This window comes from Eptesicus fuscus, chromosome 19 (assembly GCF_027574615.1).
Source record: "Eptesicus fuscus isolate TK198812 chromosome 19, DD_ASM_mEF_20220401, whole genome shotgun sequence".
In the NCBI taxonomy this organism is placed as follows: Eukaryota; Metazoa; Chordata; class Mammalia; order Chiroptera; family Vespertilionidae; genus Eptesicus; species Eptesicus fuscus.
In genome coordinates, this window is record NC_072491.1 from 44666681 (window position 1) to 44683984 (window position 17304).

The window sequence follows — 17304 nt, forward strand, 5'->3', positions numbered from 1 at the left end:
TAGCAAGTGTCAGAAAAATTTTCTCAAAAGACAAGAATTCCACCTCCATTGTCTTTCCTGTTATCCAATAACAGCATATAAGAATTAGGCCAATGTAGAGATGCAAATTAAAACGACAATGAGGTATCACCTCACACCCATCAGAATGGCTACCATCCACAAACCAACAAATGACAAGTGCTGGCAAGGATATGGAGAAAAAGGAACCCTAGTACACACTGCTGGTGGGGATGCAGACTGGTGCAGCCATTATGGAAACAGGATGGAGTTTCCTCAAAAAATTAAATATGGAACTGCCATTTGACCCTCTGATCCCACTTCTAGGAATATATCCTAAGAAACCCAAAACACCAATCAGAAAGAATATATGCAGCCTATGTTCATAGCAACACAATTTGTAATAGCTAAGATATGGAAACAGCCCAAGTGTCCATCAGTAGATGAGTGGATAAAAAAGCTGTGGTATGGGGGGTGGGGGCATGTGCGGGGAGGGATATGGGATGGGAATGGGGGGATGAGGACAAATATGTGATACCTTAATCAATAAACTAATTTTTAAAAAAAATTTTTTAAAAAGCTGTGGTACATTTACACCATGAATACTATGCAGCAGTAAAAAAAAAATCTCTTAACCTTTGAGACAACATGGAGGGGCCTGGAGAGTATCATGCTAAGTGAAGTAAGTCAGAAAAAGACAAGTATCACATGATCTCACTCATATGTGGAATCTAAGTAACAAAATAAACTGATGAATGAGTGGATCCAGAGACATGGAAGCATGGAACAGAGTGCGGGATCTCAGAAGGAAAGCAGGGGAGGGTGGGTGGTGGGAGGTAATCAACTAAAGACCTCGTATACATATAGGCATGGCCCATGGGCACAGACAATAGGGTGGTGAAGGCCTGGGGCGGGGAGTAGGGGTGAGCTGGAGGGGGTCAATGGGGGAAAAGGGAGGACAAAAATCAACAATAAAGATTTTTAAAAATTAAATTAAAAAAAAAGAATTAGGCCAATAACTAAACCTAATGTAAACATAAAAGATTCAAAGTAGACTAAATAGAGCCTAACCGGCGGTTAAGGACAACAGGGGGGTGGGGGCATGTGTGGGGAGGGGTGTGGGATGGGAATGGGGGGACGAGGACAAATATGTGATACCTTAATCAATAAAGAAATTTAAAAAAAAAAACAAAGTAGGCTAAATAAAATTACTTTTAAAAGTGGTCTGAGTCCATACCCAATTTCCATCAACAGATATTTATTAACAAACATTTATCAACATCTAGGTTTTAAAACACTATGTAGCCCTAGCCAGTTTGGCCCAGTGGATAGAGAGTGGGCCCACAGTCCCGGTTCCATTCCTGGTAATGGCACGTGCCTGTTGCGGGGGATGTAGGCTCAATCCCCAGCCCTGGCCAGCCTCGCAGGAGGCAACCAATCAATGTCTCTCTCACATCCATGTTTCTCTCTCTCCATCTCTCCTCCTCCCTTCCACTCTCTCTAAAACAATCAACGGAAAAATATCCTCAGGTGAGGATTAACAAAAAAATAAAAATAAAAAATCATGACATAAATATTTCTGAGAAAATATGTTCATTCGGGCCATATTCTGTCACATTAAATAACAGAAAGCAAAGTATCTTCACATCCTTTGCAATGGTCTACTTACAGATCAAATAACCTCTCAAAAATTACATCAACCACCTTACTCGGCAGTCCTTCTGCTTCTCATGGTAATATCAGCATTGGAAGGAGGACCCTTTCTGTATCAAATAGCGAAATACAATAAGCAGATTCTCCATTAGACCCAGAGTTGTCTTGTTAAATTAAAAAATAGTTGCCTTACTTGCTAACCTTCCAATCCTTGGGGAAAACCATTCAAGCACCATGCACACACACACTGGAAACTATGCAATGAAGTGGTTAGCAATACAGACACATTCTCATATGGCCCCAATCACAGCTCCATGTCTAGCAGACGGAAGGCGAGCATTCCAATCTAGCTTAATGTCCTGTAGTAACGTGACTCTATCAAAGAGTAAGCCTATCAGTCTTCCTTGGCACTCAGGCCCACATCACTTTGTGGTGTGACCACACTTTAAAGAGTCATGACGGAGAAGGCGAGATTATGAAACTGTAAACAAACAAAGCACATCCACCAGGCAGTGGAAGAAACTAGAACGATCTTCCGAGAAGCTGCCATTTCTCCTGTTGTTCTGTTTCTATGAAGTTGTGAAATCCGCATACATACTCCATCCCAAATCTACCCGTGGGGCAGGCAGGGGCTGAGTCATTCCTCGGAGTAACTTTATACCGAACCTCGAACTCCGGGGTCGGGACAAAGACGCCTCTCTCTCCCCGTTTCTCCCACTGTGCGCTGAGTTCGGCCTCGGCCCAATTCCACTCTCGGGTTTCTCAAGTCAAAGGCTCCATTAGGGCTGAGCCCGGCGGGGGTGACAACGAAGTGAGGATGCGTCCCGGTAGGTTCGGGGCGTCTCTCCCCATCGGCCACTCCCGCAAGGCTGCCAGAGGCGCGTCCAGGCAGGCAGGCAGGCAGGCAGGCATCCTGGGGGCCCCGTCGGAGGAAGCCCAGGCAAGCCCGGCCGGGCGAGCCCACCCCACACCTCCCGCAGCCCAGTGGGGCTTCAGAGGAGCCCTGTTGGCACAGGTGCTGGGGTGTTGGGAGGCGACCGCCAGGCAACACCTGCAGGGACCGGCGGCGCGGGGCCCGCGGGCCCACACCTGTGCGCGGGCGGCGCTCCAGCCCAGCCGGACCCCGGTGCCCGGGCCCAGCGCGGCCGCGGGGCCAGATGGGGGAAGAGGACACGGGCGGCGGCGGCGACGGCACCCACCTGGCAGCACCTCCTCCGTCGGCGGCGGCAGCAGCAGCAGCAGAGCCGGCAGCCCCTGGCACCATCTTCCGCCGCCGCCTCGTCCTCGGCGGCGGCTACCAACCGCCCATCCGGCTCTGCCAACCGACACAATCGCCGGCGTCCCGGTGCCGGCCGCGGCCCCGAACTCCGGGCGGGAGGGAGGGGTCCGGGCGGAGAAGGGACGCGGTCAGGCCCCTCGGCTCTGCGTCGGGGGCCGGGGGGGGAAGGGGGCCGCGGCCCGTCAGAGCCGAGGGGCCGTGGCGACAGGAGGACTCTGAGGCAGCGCCGAGGGTTCGGCAGGCCCGCGGACGCGGCCGTAGCAGGGTTTGTTATTGTCGACTCCGTTCCTTCCTCCGCGGAGCATGCCGGGAGTCGGCGGGCGGGGGAGGGGCGGCCCGGCGGCGCAGAGGGGCGGCGCGCAGGTCCGGAAGTCGGGGGCCTGCCGGGAAAGGGGAGGAGTCCGCCGGCCGGCGCTGTCCTCCCCTGACCTGGGAGACTGGGCTGGGCGGCCTGGGTGCTGTGGCCGCGGACCGGCGCGCCTTCCCGCAAGGTGAACTTGACCTTCCCTGCCACCGCGAGCTGGCCTGAGCGAGGTGGACCCTGCGGAAGTCCGGATCGGCTCCAGGGGAAAGGGCTCGTCTCTCAGCCTGTCGCGGAGGAGCGGGGCCAGCCCTGGGTCGGGGTCTGGTCTCCTGCCCGCCCTGGGCTGCCCGCGTGTTGGAGGATGAGGGGCCTGGAGGGCTGTGGGCCGGCGGGGCTGGGGCTAGGCTGCCATCCCCACCCCCACACCACATCCCACAGGGCCTGGACTGCCCGCGGCTGACAAGTGTCTGCGGGTGGGGACGGCACCGAGTTCTCAGACCAGGTAAGGCTAAGAAAACATCCGACGGGGAAGAGGGGCCAGGCGCGGTCGATGGGGATGGAGATGAAAGCGCGACGCGGCGGCCACCACTCTTGGGCTTTATCAATACTGATTTCTCTAGTTCTAGCCTGAGTACTGAACTCGATCAGCAAGGGGAATCCTGATTGAGAAGATGAGCATTCACAGGCAATGACTTGAAGCCACAGGCTGGAGTATTAAAAATCTGAGAAGTTGCCGAAACCGGTTTGGCTCGGTGGATAGAGCGTCGGCCTGCGGACTCAAGGGTCCCAGGTTGGATTCCGGTCAAGGGCATGTACCTTGGTTGCGGGCACATCCCCAGTAGGGGGTGTGCAAGAGGCAGCTGATCGATGTTTCTCTCTCATCGATGTTTCTAGCTCTCTATCCCTCTCTCTTCCTCTCTGTAAAAAATCAATTAAAAAAAAAAAATATATATATATATATAGAAAAAAAAAGTTTACTTTGCCTTTGCTTGTGCTGTTCTCTCAGATTAGGAAACTCTCTCCTTTCATTCCCTATCATTAAAAAAAAAAATCTGAGAAGTTACCCATAGAAAAAATTATATGATATTTTAAATTCCTTTTATGTCTAGGAATGTCTCGTACGAGTAAGCTTAGCGGTGGGTGTTACCACAAAGTCATCAGAGGGCTTTTGAGTTGTGTTTCATAAAAATAATTATCACAATTTTCAAGGGCACCAAAACGGAACAAATACTATTAGAAAGTAGTGTGCAATCCTTCATTTGTCATAGTGGAAACTGATTTTTAACAAACACACACAAAAAGCACATTGAACCAACTGGTAAGCACTAGGGATTTTCCGTTTTCATCACCCTGACCTGGTACCTGGAAGTTAGGTTTGAAAAGAACTATTATTTTTACCACTTTGTTTTTAATTTTCCATTCCTATGTATTGCAGAGAGATCTTGTGTTGGCAAATCATTTTACTTTAGGTATTTTGTTGTTGTTGTTTGTTTCAAGCTGCAATTTTATTACACCACCCCAGCAAGACATAGCAGAGAAGTGAAAAGGAAGACTAAAAGGTTGTTATGCCTTGGAGCAAGATATGAACTGATTTTGTTAGGAATAGCAATTACCAATCAGCACACAGAAAATAACGTGGTGAAAAGGGATTTAACCAGAAAACCAAAATACAGCACTATTAGGCCTCTAAAGAGTATATTGGTGCTTGACTGTCCCCTTAGTTATCAGTGACATTCATGATTACAAATACAATTTGGAATGTAAAAGCATCACTGGAATGTGCCAGTGACAATGTGTTAAAATAATAAAATGTTTTAAATGTTACTTGTCTCTCTGGCCTCTTTCTTTGGGAAAAAAAGAAATATTGTATTTCTCATCTTCTCTCTTAGTCATAGGCTGGAAGAAATGACCAGAAGTGATTGGGTCATACCTTACAGATTTACACCTTCTCTAAAGCACAAATGTTAAGAGTGTTTATGCACCTCATGTTCTTTCCTAGTTATAAGTGAAAATGTACTAGCATTCTTTTATATATATGCAGGAATCTAGAGGAGGTACCAACACAAGTTGATAAAACCACGTGTCCATAGTAATGTTTCAGAAAGTGGCATTTTCCTTCAAACAAGGATATTGAAAACCCTCTGCACTCTTCCTTAATAAATAAAAACAAGAACAAACAAAAAAACCCTCATGAGCATTACTTCTCAACCAAGCTTCTTTATAATAAGTCTCATTTTCACTTACTGTGCTTTTCTCACTGAAATTACATGTTAAGAGGGACCTCCAAATTATTGTGTTAAATGGACAATTCTGAGCCTTTGAACATTCTAAGGCATTTGCCATTTTTAATTAATCTTTTTATCTCCCCCTTTTCTTTTGTAGTATCTCTTTCTTGGCTCTTAAATCTGACCTTTTGCCTGGACGTTGTGGCTCAGTAGTTGAGCATCCACCTAGAACCAGGAGGTCATGGTTCCATCCACAGTAGGGGGTGTGCAGGAGGCAGCCAATCAATGATTCTCATCATTGATGTTTCTATCTCCTCCCTCTCTGGAATCAATTTTAAAAAATACTTTTTTTTTTTTTAATCTGGACTATCTTTCATTTGGTCCTCGTCTGAATTCTCAACACAGTGTAAATTATACAAATACTAGAGGCCCGGTGCATGAAATTTGTGCACGGGGCAGGGGGGTGAGTGGTGGGGGGGTTTCCCCTCAGCCCAGCCTGTGCTCTCGCAGCCCAGAACCACTTGCGGGATGTCTGCCTGCTGGCTTAGGCCCCCTAGGCCAGCAGGCGGACATCCCTCTCAGTTCAGGACCCCTTGCTCCTTACCGCCCACCTGCTCACTGCTCCTTAGCACTGCCCCAGAGGCAGGAGAGGCTCCCACCACCGCCACTGTGCTAGCCAGCCATGAGCCGGGCTTCTGGCTGAGCAGCACTCCCCCTGTGGGAGCTCACTGACCACCAGGGGATAGCTCCTGCATTGAGCATCTGCCCCCTGGTGGTCAGTGCACATCAACCTGTCATTCTGCTGTAATGGTCACTTAGGCTTTTATTATATAGACTAGAGGCCCAATGCATGAAATTCTTGCAAGAGTAGGCCTTCCTTCCCTTGGCTGCCGGCACCAGCTTCCCTCTGGCACCTGGGACCCGGGCTTCCCTCCCAGCCCCAGCTTTGTCCAAAAGGACGTCTGGTCTAATTAGCATATTGCACTTTTATTATTATAGACTAGTGGCCCAGTGCACAAAATTCGTGCACATTAAAAGGGAATTAGAGGAAATGTTTTAATATTGCTATTTGCCCTTTATAATAGAAGTGTCGGAGATGAAAGAAAATTAGTAAAATGTATATGAAAATCTCCCTCCTGTCAGAGTCTGGGGCGCGCCGCGGGACCTAGAGTCAAGTCCCCACCCACCTACAACATGTGCTTTGAAAACACAGACCCACACCCGGCCGGCCCCACCCACATTGGGTGAGACCCAGACCCGGCCAGCCCTACCCCTGTCAAGCCCCTCCAGGTGGGGGGTGCTGCCTCAGATCCCTCAGCCCGGCACCAGGTGGGGGGTGCAGTCTCAGGTCCCCTGCCCCAGCACCGGGGTGGGGGGCATGGCCTGAGGTCCCTCGCCCCCACCAGGCGCCATGCAGCCTCAGGTCCCTGCTGTTCAGTCATGACATTAGGGCATCCCGGCTAATTTGCATATTCCTCTATTATATAGATAGATAAGATACTATGGGAGAATAGACAAGAGTTAATCTTGTCCTCATTGCATTGATTTTTTTAATAAATTTTTAGGTTCTTAGATTTACAGTGTGGGCAAAAGAAATTGGTTCTCTTTCAGAGGAATATGTAGGAATAAGTACTTCAAATTAGTTTCAATCTTTAAAATCATATTTTCTCCTTCAGGTCTCAACTTTAGTGTCACTTTCTCAGGGAATCCTTTCCCAACACATCCATAGTTCTCCTAGATTCTTATGTTATATAAGTGTCTATCTAAACTGCTGAAATGTAAGTCCTTTTTTAATAGAGGAACTATTTTCCCAATACCTGTGTGTAGTAGTGTATACTCAAACATTTGTTGACAGTGCCCTACACCTTTTTAAGGCCTTCAATTTATAGCTCAACTCACTTCCCAACTAGTCTCTTACTGGATTCTCATCATTGATGTTTCTGTCTCTCCCAAAACTAATCTAATCATGTCTTTTCCCTGCTTACAACTGGTCTTGTTTTGTATATTAGATAAAATACAAACTTCTTAACATAGCATAAGAATCTTAGGTACCAACCCATCTCTCCAGGGGTGGGCAAAAGTAGGTTTACAGTTGTGAATATGCAAAACAAGAGTTTATTCTTGTATTATTGTCCATACAAACAACTATAAACCTACTTTTGCCCACCACCTGTATCTTCCTGCAGTTCTTCCCTTTCCATGGGCCTTATATGAGTTTCCTCATCCAGTAATATTCTTCCCCTCTTGCTCACCTTTCAAAGTCATCCCTAAAACAGATCTTGGACATTAGCCAGCTTTTAACTGCTAGACAATGTAGTGCTGCTCCATATCACACGACTGTAAATGTTTGTTTCCCCTCTAAGTGTGAAACTCTATCCATTTCTAAGTTCCTAGAACTTCATAGAGCTTGAAACATAGTAATTAATCTATTTGAATATAATAAATTCGGCAAATATTGAAGGCCAAGTAGATAAGTTACTGTGGGAAATTCATGCCCTCAAAAATGTCATACAGGGACCATTAAAAAAATCATTGTAGCCCAGCTGGCATGGCTCAGTGGTTGAGCGTCAACCTATGGACCTATGAACCAGAACATCACGGTTCGATTACGGTCAGGGCACATGCCTGTGTTAACGGGACTCTCATCATTGATGTTTCTATCTCTCCCTCTCCCATCCTCTGAAACCAATAAAAAAAAATATTTAAAAAATCATTGTAATGACAAGTTTATATGATAGTCTTCTCTGTATCCTTGGGGGAATTGGTTCCCGGATACCTTCCCCCACCTCCATGGACACCAAAGTCTGCAATGCTCAAGTCCCTAATATAATATAGCATATTTGCACACAACCTATGCATATCCATGCATACTTTAAATCATCTGTAGAGTACTCATGATACCTAAGACAATGTAAATACTATGCAGAGTTGTTATACTGTGTTATTTAGGGAATAATGACAAGGAAGAAGTGTACATGTTCGGTACAGACCCACCCATGGTAGCCCTAACTACATAGTACACATCAGCCACAACCTAACCTTTTAATATTACAATCTGTGATTGGTTGAATCTACCGATGAGAAACTCCAAGATATGGAGGGCCAACCGTACATCAGGATATTGGAAAGATCATGGTATACATGCTATTTTAATGGCCTGATTTGAGATTTCATTCTGCATATGTAGTAGACATTTCTCAAACTAGTGTCACTACCCTGATTTTCTTTTAGGTTGTGTTTAAACAGTCAGCAACCATGATTGACATAATTTGACTTTTCAAAATATGAATCGCAATTTTTCATTTTTGAAGGTTAACCCCCTTTTTTTAAGTTTTGTACTTTGTTTTTAAAATCATAGCTAATTTGGTTGTAAAATATGGTCATACACACTAAGGCTTCTGCCTCTGTGATTATAAGTTAATATTTTTAGTAGTATTTACAGACCTTCAAACTGCCCTACTCAGTTGGTGTGTTGATACTCACACATATTATTAATGATAATGGTAGTTAACTTATGAGTGACTACCTTCAAAGCCAGTGATGAGATTATGAGTAATGATGTTTCTAATGCGGCAACACATACAAGAACATACTTTCAGCATGCTTCATTTTCCAAAAGATTTAAACCAACATATTGAGACAAAGCATTTTTTATGTTCTGTTTTTCATTATTTTGAAGAAAAGCTTCCCAGCAAAATGTCCAAAACTATAGCTGGAATGTCTTAAATCAGAAACTTACAGTCCTACAGATACAGATGTGGATTGGATTCAAACAGCAAGTGGTAGTTGGACTTGAGGTGTTTCTTTGACTGTGACCCACATTAAGAAATACATTTTGCACCCTAGCTGGTTTGGCTCAGTGGATAGAGCATTGGCCTGCAGACTGAAGGGTCCCGGGTTCAATTCTGGTCAAGGGCACATGCCCCGGTTGTGGGCTCAATTCCAGTAGGGGCCGTTCAGGAGGCAGCCAATCAATGATTCTCTCTCATCATTGATGTTTCTATCTCTCCCTCTCCCTTCCTTTCTTAAATCAATAAAAAAAAATTTTTTTAAATAAAGGAAAAGAAATACATTTTGCCCTAGCTGGTTTTGCTCAGCATCGGCCGGCAGACTGAAGGGTCCTGGTTCAATTCCTGTCAAGGGCACATGCCCGGGTTGCAGGTTTGATCTGCAGTGGGAGGCATATAGGAGGCAGCTGATCGATGATTCTCTCTCATTGTTTCTCTCTCTCTCCCTTTCGCTTCCTCTCTGAAATCAATAAAATATCTATATGTACATATATATAAAAGAAATACATTTTAACACTGTGACCTGGGTCATGCCTCTAGCAATAAAACCATATTTTATGAAAAAACACTTACTGCTTGTAATGTACTCTGATGTTTTCTATTCTATTTTTTCCAATGCTAGTAAATTTTCCAACCCACTAAATTGATTTTACCACCCTCTAATGGCTTGAAAGACATTACATTCAATAAAAGGTCCCAAACCTTGAGAATCTTTGCTCCTAGTATTATTTCCATTAGTGGCTTCCACCACCACCCCCTGCCCCTTTTTTTAGTGGCATCCCTAAATGGTAAAGTTTTTGATATGTTTATTTTTAAAAAGGATAACCTAACTGAATCCCATGAAACATTAGAGGCCAAATATGGGCTTTACATTTACAAACCTATTTAGTTGCCTTAAGAGCCCTATCAGGTTTCTACTAATTTTCAAAGATGATAACAAAGATGTGGAGAAGTTGGAACTCTTAATATATTGATGGTGAGATTGTAAAGTGGAGCAGCCACTTTGGAAAACAGATTGGCAGTTTCTCAAAAGTTTCAGCAGTTATCACATAGCCCACAATTACACTCTTAGAGAAACGAAAACATGTCTGCAAAAACTTGTACACAAATGTTCATAGTGAGTTATTCATACAGCTAAAGTGAAAACAATCCTAATGTCAACTGATCAATGGATAATCGTATTGTGGCTGGGTCTCAGAATATTATGTGAAGCAAGAATTTCAGTTCCTTAATAAACAGTATTACTACTAGTATATGGCCCAGCAATTCTATTCCTAGGTGGTACTCCAAGAGAATTCTACTTCAAGAGGATTAAATATGTATGTCTAAACAAAAATGTATGTCCAATCAAAAATGTTCATAGCAGTATTCTTAGTAAAAAAAAAAAAAAAAAGAAAGAAAGAAAGAAAAGAAAGAAAGAGACCCAAATATCAACTGATGAATGAATAAACCAAGTGTGGCCTATCCATACACTGGAATATTGTCTGGCAATGAAAAGGAAAGTACTGACACATGGTACAACATGGATGAACCAAGGAAACACACTAAGTGAAAGAAGCTAGTCAGCAAAAAGCCACATCATACTCTATGATTCCGCTTATATGAAAGGTCTAGAATAGACAAATTCCTAGACAGAAAGTGGATTAGTGGTTGTCAGGGTCTGGGAAAATGGGATATGACTGCTAATGGGCAGGAGGTTTCTTTAGAATATGGTGAAAGTGTTCTGAAATTAGATAATGGTGATGATTACACAACCTTATGAATATCCTAAAAAACACTGAATGGTACACTTTAAAATGCTGAATTTTGGCCCAACTGGTGTGGTTCAGTGGTTGAGCATCAACTTATGAACCAGGAGGTCATGGTTCAATTCCGTAGTCAGGGCACATGCCCAAGTTGGGGGGTCGATCCCCAGTGTGGGGTGTGCAGGAGGCAGCCAATCAACGATTCTCTCTCATCATTGATGTTTCTATCTCTCTCTCTCCCCTTCATCTCTGAAATCAATAAAAATATTTTTAAAATAAAATGATTTTATGTTTTGTTTTGGTTTTTTAGATTCCATGTAGAAGTGAGATCATAGTGTTTAATATTTGCCTTTCTCTGTTGTTGCAAATGACAAGGTTTCCTTCTTTTGTATGGCTGAATGATATTTCATTGTGTATATATGCCACATTTCCTTTATGCATTCATCCACAGACAAACACTTCAGTTGTTTCCATGTCTTGGCTATCCAATATAATAGAGTTAATATGAAAATGTTCGTCACGCCCTCACACCATCACAATCCATCACCAGGAGGCATGCGCAGGTGGGCAGGGACTTGACACTGTGTGTGTGGCGTGGAGGCAGGTCCTGGTGGCTCCGTGCGGCAAGGTCTGGGGGTCCTACGGCTCCATGCGGCGTGGAGGTGAGACCCCCAGCTCCGGCCTACCTCCTTGGGGCAATCCATCTGAGGAGCCCTGGATGGGTGGGCGGGGCCTACCTCTTTGGGGAGATCGATCACGGGGCTCCCGCACTGTGAGAGGGCACAGGCCAGGCTGGGGGAACCGCCCCCCCCCCCCGCAAGTGCACAAATTTTGTGCACCGGGCCTCTAGTCATAATATAATTGGTACATAACTTTTAAACTTGTGCACATTTGTTAAGTATTAATTTAATAAGAATTCCTTTCCAGGACATTAGTATGCTTCATGGCAAGACTACTGTCCCAAGTTATGGAACTATTTGTATATGCATATATTTTAAAAGGGACATTTTAGACATAAGTATTTCTATCTCTAGTAGATCCTTAGTCTTGTGCTGTGCATTTAATTAACGCTTTTTGAATAAATACTGTATTAAGTTCATAGCTTAATCAACATGAAGTCGGCTCAAAGAAAAAATTGTCCAGAAATGTCTCAATCAGCAAAGCCTCGATGCACAATTTTAATTTGAATGACAGATAAATAATTAGGAGATAGAATTATTAAGATAAGCCCTAGCCTAAAACATAGCACAGGAAAGAAGCTAGAATCTTTTAAAATATTCACAAAACGGGAAGGAACCAAGATGGCGGCATAGTTAAACAACTAATCTGCTGCCTCACACAACAATTTCAAAAATACAACTAAAAGACAAAAACGTCTACCACCCAGAACCACGGGAAAGCTGGCTGAGTGGAAGATTTACAACTAAGAAGAGAAAGAAGCACAATCGCTGAAAAGCTGAGGTACGGAGGCACGCGAATCGGGCCGGCGGCAGGCGGCTGGGTGCACGGCTTTTCTTCAACCCGCAGGGAGACAAGCTCCCGATCACTCTGAAATCCAGTTTCTGGGGACACTCGGGGGACCCAGGCACCTACGGGGAGAAGCTGGACTCTCGGCCATCGGGTCGGAAAGTGAGAGTGACTTTTTTGCAGAGGTGCGCCCAGCAATCATTGTTTACTGCGCTGGAGCGAGGGGCGCAGGGACTTGGAAACGTGGAAAGGCAGAGAAGGCTGACGGCAGCCATCGCCGTTGGCCACGCCCCAGCCTAGTGACGCCCTGAGACCCCGCCCCGCCCTGAGGCCCCGCCCTGAGGCCCCGCCCCACACATTCTACAAACCCTCCCAGGCTCCACACAGCGGCTTTTGCATATAAATGGCCTGTTCTGGAGCAGCTCAACCAACTGCAGCTCCAGTCAGACTGCTCCAAAACCGCCCAAGCAAAGGAGGAGAAAACTAGCCCTTGCTGTAGCTCCTGCTGGGGGACACACAGTACACAAGGGTACACCAAGAGTGTCCACCTCAAGTAACTGGGAGGCTGACCCGTTGAACCAATAGGACACCTAGTAAACAAAACTACCCTACCAACTTAGGGAAGCAGAGAATATGAGAAGGCAAGGAAACAGATCACAAACCAAAGAAATGGAGGAGAACAAGCGACTGGACATAGAGTTCAAAACCACGGTTATAAGGTTTTTCAAGAATTTCATGGAAAAGGCCGATAAATTCAATGAGGACCAACTAGAAATTAAACGTACACTGACTAAGATAAAAAATATTATACAGAGACCCAAAAGCAGACTAGAGGATTGCAAGAATCAACTCAAAGATTTGGAATACAAAGAGGCCAAGGACACTCTTCCTGAAAAGGCCGATAAATTCAATGAGGACCAACTAGAAATTAAACATACACTGACTGAGATAAAAAATATTATACAGAGACCCAAAAGCAGACTAGAGGATTGCAAGAATCAACTCAAAGATTTGGAATACAAAGAGGCCAAGGACACTCTTCCTGAAAAGGCCGATAAATTCAATGAGGACCAACTAGAAATTAAACATACACTGACTGAGATAAAAAATATTATACAGAGACCCAAAAGCAGACTAGAGGATTGCAAGAATCAACTCAAAGATTTGGAATACAAAGAGGCCAAGGACACTCTTCCAGAGAAGCATGAAGAGAAGAGAATTCAGAAAGTTGAAGATAGTGTAAGAAGCCTCTGGGACAACTTCAAGCGAACCAACATCAGAATTATGGGGGTACCAGAAGAAGAGAGAGAGCAAGATGCTGAAAACCTATTTGAAGAAATAATGAACGAAAACTTCCCCCACCTGATGAAAGAAATAGACTTACAAGTCCAGGAAGCACACAGAACCCCAAACAAAAGGAATCCAAAGAGGACCACACCAAGACACATCATAATTAAAATGCCAAGAGCAAAAGACAAAGAGAGAATCTTACAAGCAGCAAGAGAAAAACAGTTAGTTACCTACAAGGGAGCTCCCATACGATTATCAGCTAATTTCTCAACAGAAACCATGCAGGCCAGACGGGAGTGGCAAGAAATATTCAAAGTGATGAATAGCAGGAACCTACAACCAAGACTACTCTACCCAGCAAAGTTATCATTCAGAATTGAAGGGCAGATAAAGAGCTTCACAGATAAGAAAAAGCTAAAGGAGTTCATCACCACCAAACCAGCATTATATGAAATGCTGAAAGGTATTCTTTAAAAAGAGGAAAAAGAAGAAAGATAAAAATTATGAACAACAAATACATATCTATCAACAAGTGAATCTAAAAGTCAAGTGAATTAAAAATCTGAGGAACAGAATAAACTGGTGAACATAATAGAATCAGAGGCATAGAATGGGAGTGGATTGATAATTCTCAGGGGGAAAGGGGTGTCTGTGTGGGGAGTATGGGAAGAGACTGGACAAAAATCATACACCTATGGATAAGGACAGCGGGGGGGGGGGAGGTAAGGGAAGAGGGGGGTAGGAACTGGGTGGTGGGGAGATATGTGGGGAAAAAGGAGAAACAATTGTAATCTGAACAATAAAGATTCATTAAAAAATAATAATAATAATAAATAAAGGTTGGAAAAAAAAAAAGATTTAGCCTGGAAAAAATAAAATATTCACAAAACATTCTTTCATATCTACAGTTGTAAACTTTTGGAGTTAAATTCTAAATATCAGATAGAAAGCTAAATACCGGGAGGAAGTATGTGTGGCATTTTTCTAAGCATGAAATTTCTAAGCATGGCCTCAGTAAAATTAACCACATTAAGTGCTCCTTTGCCCCAGCCACAAAATGCATCATACCCAATTATTAAATACTGTCCTATGCCAGTACTTGACGTCAGTGGAAGCTGCCCCTTGTCATGATATGAAAACCAACTGAGGAATCAGAATATATGAACTTAAACTTGAGCTTTAAATAATTAGCCTGTTCTTTTAACATTATAGCAACCTAGCAATATTTATTCTTTTTTTAAAATAAATCTTTATTGTTCAGATTATTACAGGTGTTCCTGCCTCCCCCCATAGCTCCCCTCCACCTGATTCCCCACCGCACACCATGCCCTTACCCCCTGCCACTGTCTTCATCCATAGGTGTAAGATTTTTGTCCAATCTCTTCCTGCACCCCTCAGGCCCCCTTCCCCCTGATAATTGTCTGTCCCCTCCCTTTCTATGTCTCTGATTCTGTTATATTCACCAGTCCATTCTGTTCTTCAGATTTTTTATTCACTTGATTTTTAGATTCACTTGTTGGTAGGTATGTATTTGATGTCTTTTTGTTGTGCAATATTTATTCTTTGTTCAGTAAATACAGACAGGGTGTGGTGGCCCTTAGCCAGCTGGGTGTGTCTCTGAAATTCAAAAGATGACTAATGAGGTGCTGTTTACATTTAAAAGTAGAAAAATTATCCTTGATGTATACTATTTCTCTGACTAACTGATGATTTAGGTTATTAATGAAAATTGGAAAAAAACACAGTTCAAAAGCAATAAACTCTTTCAGGACAATTTTCGGTCTCAAAGGTTTTTGGTTAAAAATAATATACTGCATATTTTCAAAATAACACCAGGGGTCACTGTAAGCTAGAAAACTTCAAACATGTTTGATAATGTTGTTAATGCTAATCACATGATTTTTATTTGAATACTTGTTTGTTGGTGACATTTTTTAAAATCTTTGCTTTCCTTCCTAATGGCCCATATTAGTTTTAATCATCTTTTTGTTACAGAAAACCGGAGAAGAACCAAGCAACGCTTAGAGAGATGGAGTTACATTTTATTATTATAACACACGGGCCGAGAGAAAACTGTATTTCAAATTCTGGGCCGCAACATGGAGGAACTTTCCCTATTTATATGTTTTACCTTCTTTGTCTCCCAAATATGGGGTGTTTCTGGTCCCCTTTGCAAGTTCTTAAAGAGCCCTCTGTGCTGGGGCTTTGAGACCTCGACCAAAGGCCTGGCCTGGCGCCAGCACTGATAACTTCGTCTGGGGAAGGTTTATGGCCTCTCTGGTGTGGTCTTATTATTTAAGCAAGCAAGCAGTTACAGAAGCCAAAATAGCAGGGTTACAATTTCAAACAGCGGTTTTTATATAAGATGGATGCTTCATTCTAACTGTCCAAATTTAATTCAACTGAAAATAAAAACTATTTTTCATAAGCACTGTCACAACCAGATCAACATGACAAAGTGTTATACTTCTAAGGATGTTGGAAATACTTTTTTCTCCAGAAAAAAAGAAAAAGTATGATATAAAGCTGCATTTTTTTTTACTTTGCTGCATGTAATATGTTTCTGCCTAAATGTCCATGTGTTAGGAAGAGACTAGGTTAAGTGACTTCTAAGATCCTATCCAGCTCATAGTTTTGTAACGACACACTTAAACTTGAACTACCTATTGACTTAAGTATTTTATACTATGCAGAAGGTCACAGAACTTTACTCATGCTCCTGGAGGACTACTTTGTTTAAGTATAGGCCTGGGGGAAGACAGAATGAGATGTAGGGCTATTTTAGAGATTTAAATATCTAAATGAGAGACGGTTCTGGGATTCTCTACCATACAAGACAAACCTAAGTTCTCTCCTTGAAAACAACCAAATCTCCAGACAGCCTTTTGGTTTCCTTCAGATCATGTTCACACATATCTCAGTCTCAACTTAATTCAATCCTGTGTAACTCCTTTCCCCACCAACATGAGGGTAGCCTCACCTCTCCAACACTCCTTCAGACACACACAAGCCAATCAGTGAAGTGTTTTTCTATGTCAAGGTCTTGAACCAGGGGCTTTAAGGGACTTCTTTGGGTTTCTTTCAGCCATATCCTCAAATTTCTCCAACCTTTGCTTAAACCAGTCCTACTTCCCAAAACCCTTGCTTTCCATATACCTAAAAGTAACACAAGCCTTGCTGAGGTGGCTCAGTGGTTGAGTGTCGACCTATGAACCAGGAGGTCACAGTTCAATTCCTGGTCAGGGCACATGCCTGGGTTGGGGGCTTGATCCCCAGTGTGGTGTACGAAAGAGGCAGCCGATCAATGATTCTCTCTCATCATTGATGGTTCTATCTCTCTCTCCCTGTCCCTTCCTCTGAAATCAATAAGAATACATTTAAAAAAAATAAAAGTAATACAATGTTATGTGTCAATTACATCTCAATCAAATGGGCAGGGAAATAATTAAATGAGGAAAAGTATGAAAGGATACATACTGAACTGCTAACAGTGGTTAATGCCAAGGAGTAGAACAGGATATTTGGGGTTGGATAGAGCACTCTTTTTTTCACTTTT

At 43.5% G+C, this 17304-nt stretch overlaps 1 protein-coding gene across 3 annotated transcripts in view; it reads right to left on the minus strand.

Annotated features, from left to right (window-relative positions):
* The window catches only part of RB1CC1 (RB1 inducible coiled-coil 1), a 69656-nt gene extending 66607 nt beyond the window's left edge, over nt 1-3049 (minus strand). For all 3 annotated transcript variants that reach the window (XR_003618131.2, XM_008143299.3, XM_008143298.3), the window contains exon 1: nt 2850-3049. The gene's annotated coding sequence lies outside the window, so the exon portion shown is untranslated. The remainder of the gene's footprint in view (nt 1-2849) is intronic.
* Between the last annotated feature and the right edge of the window lie 14255 nt (nt 3050-17304).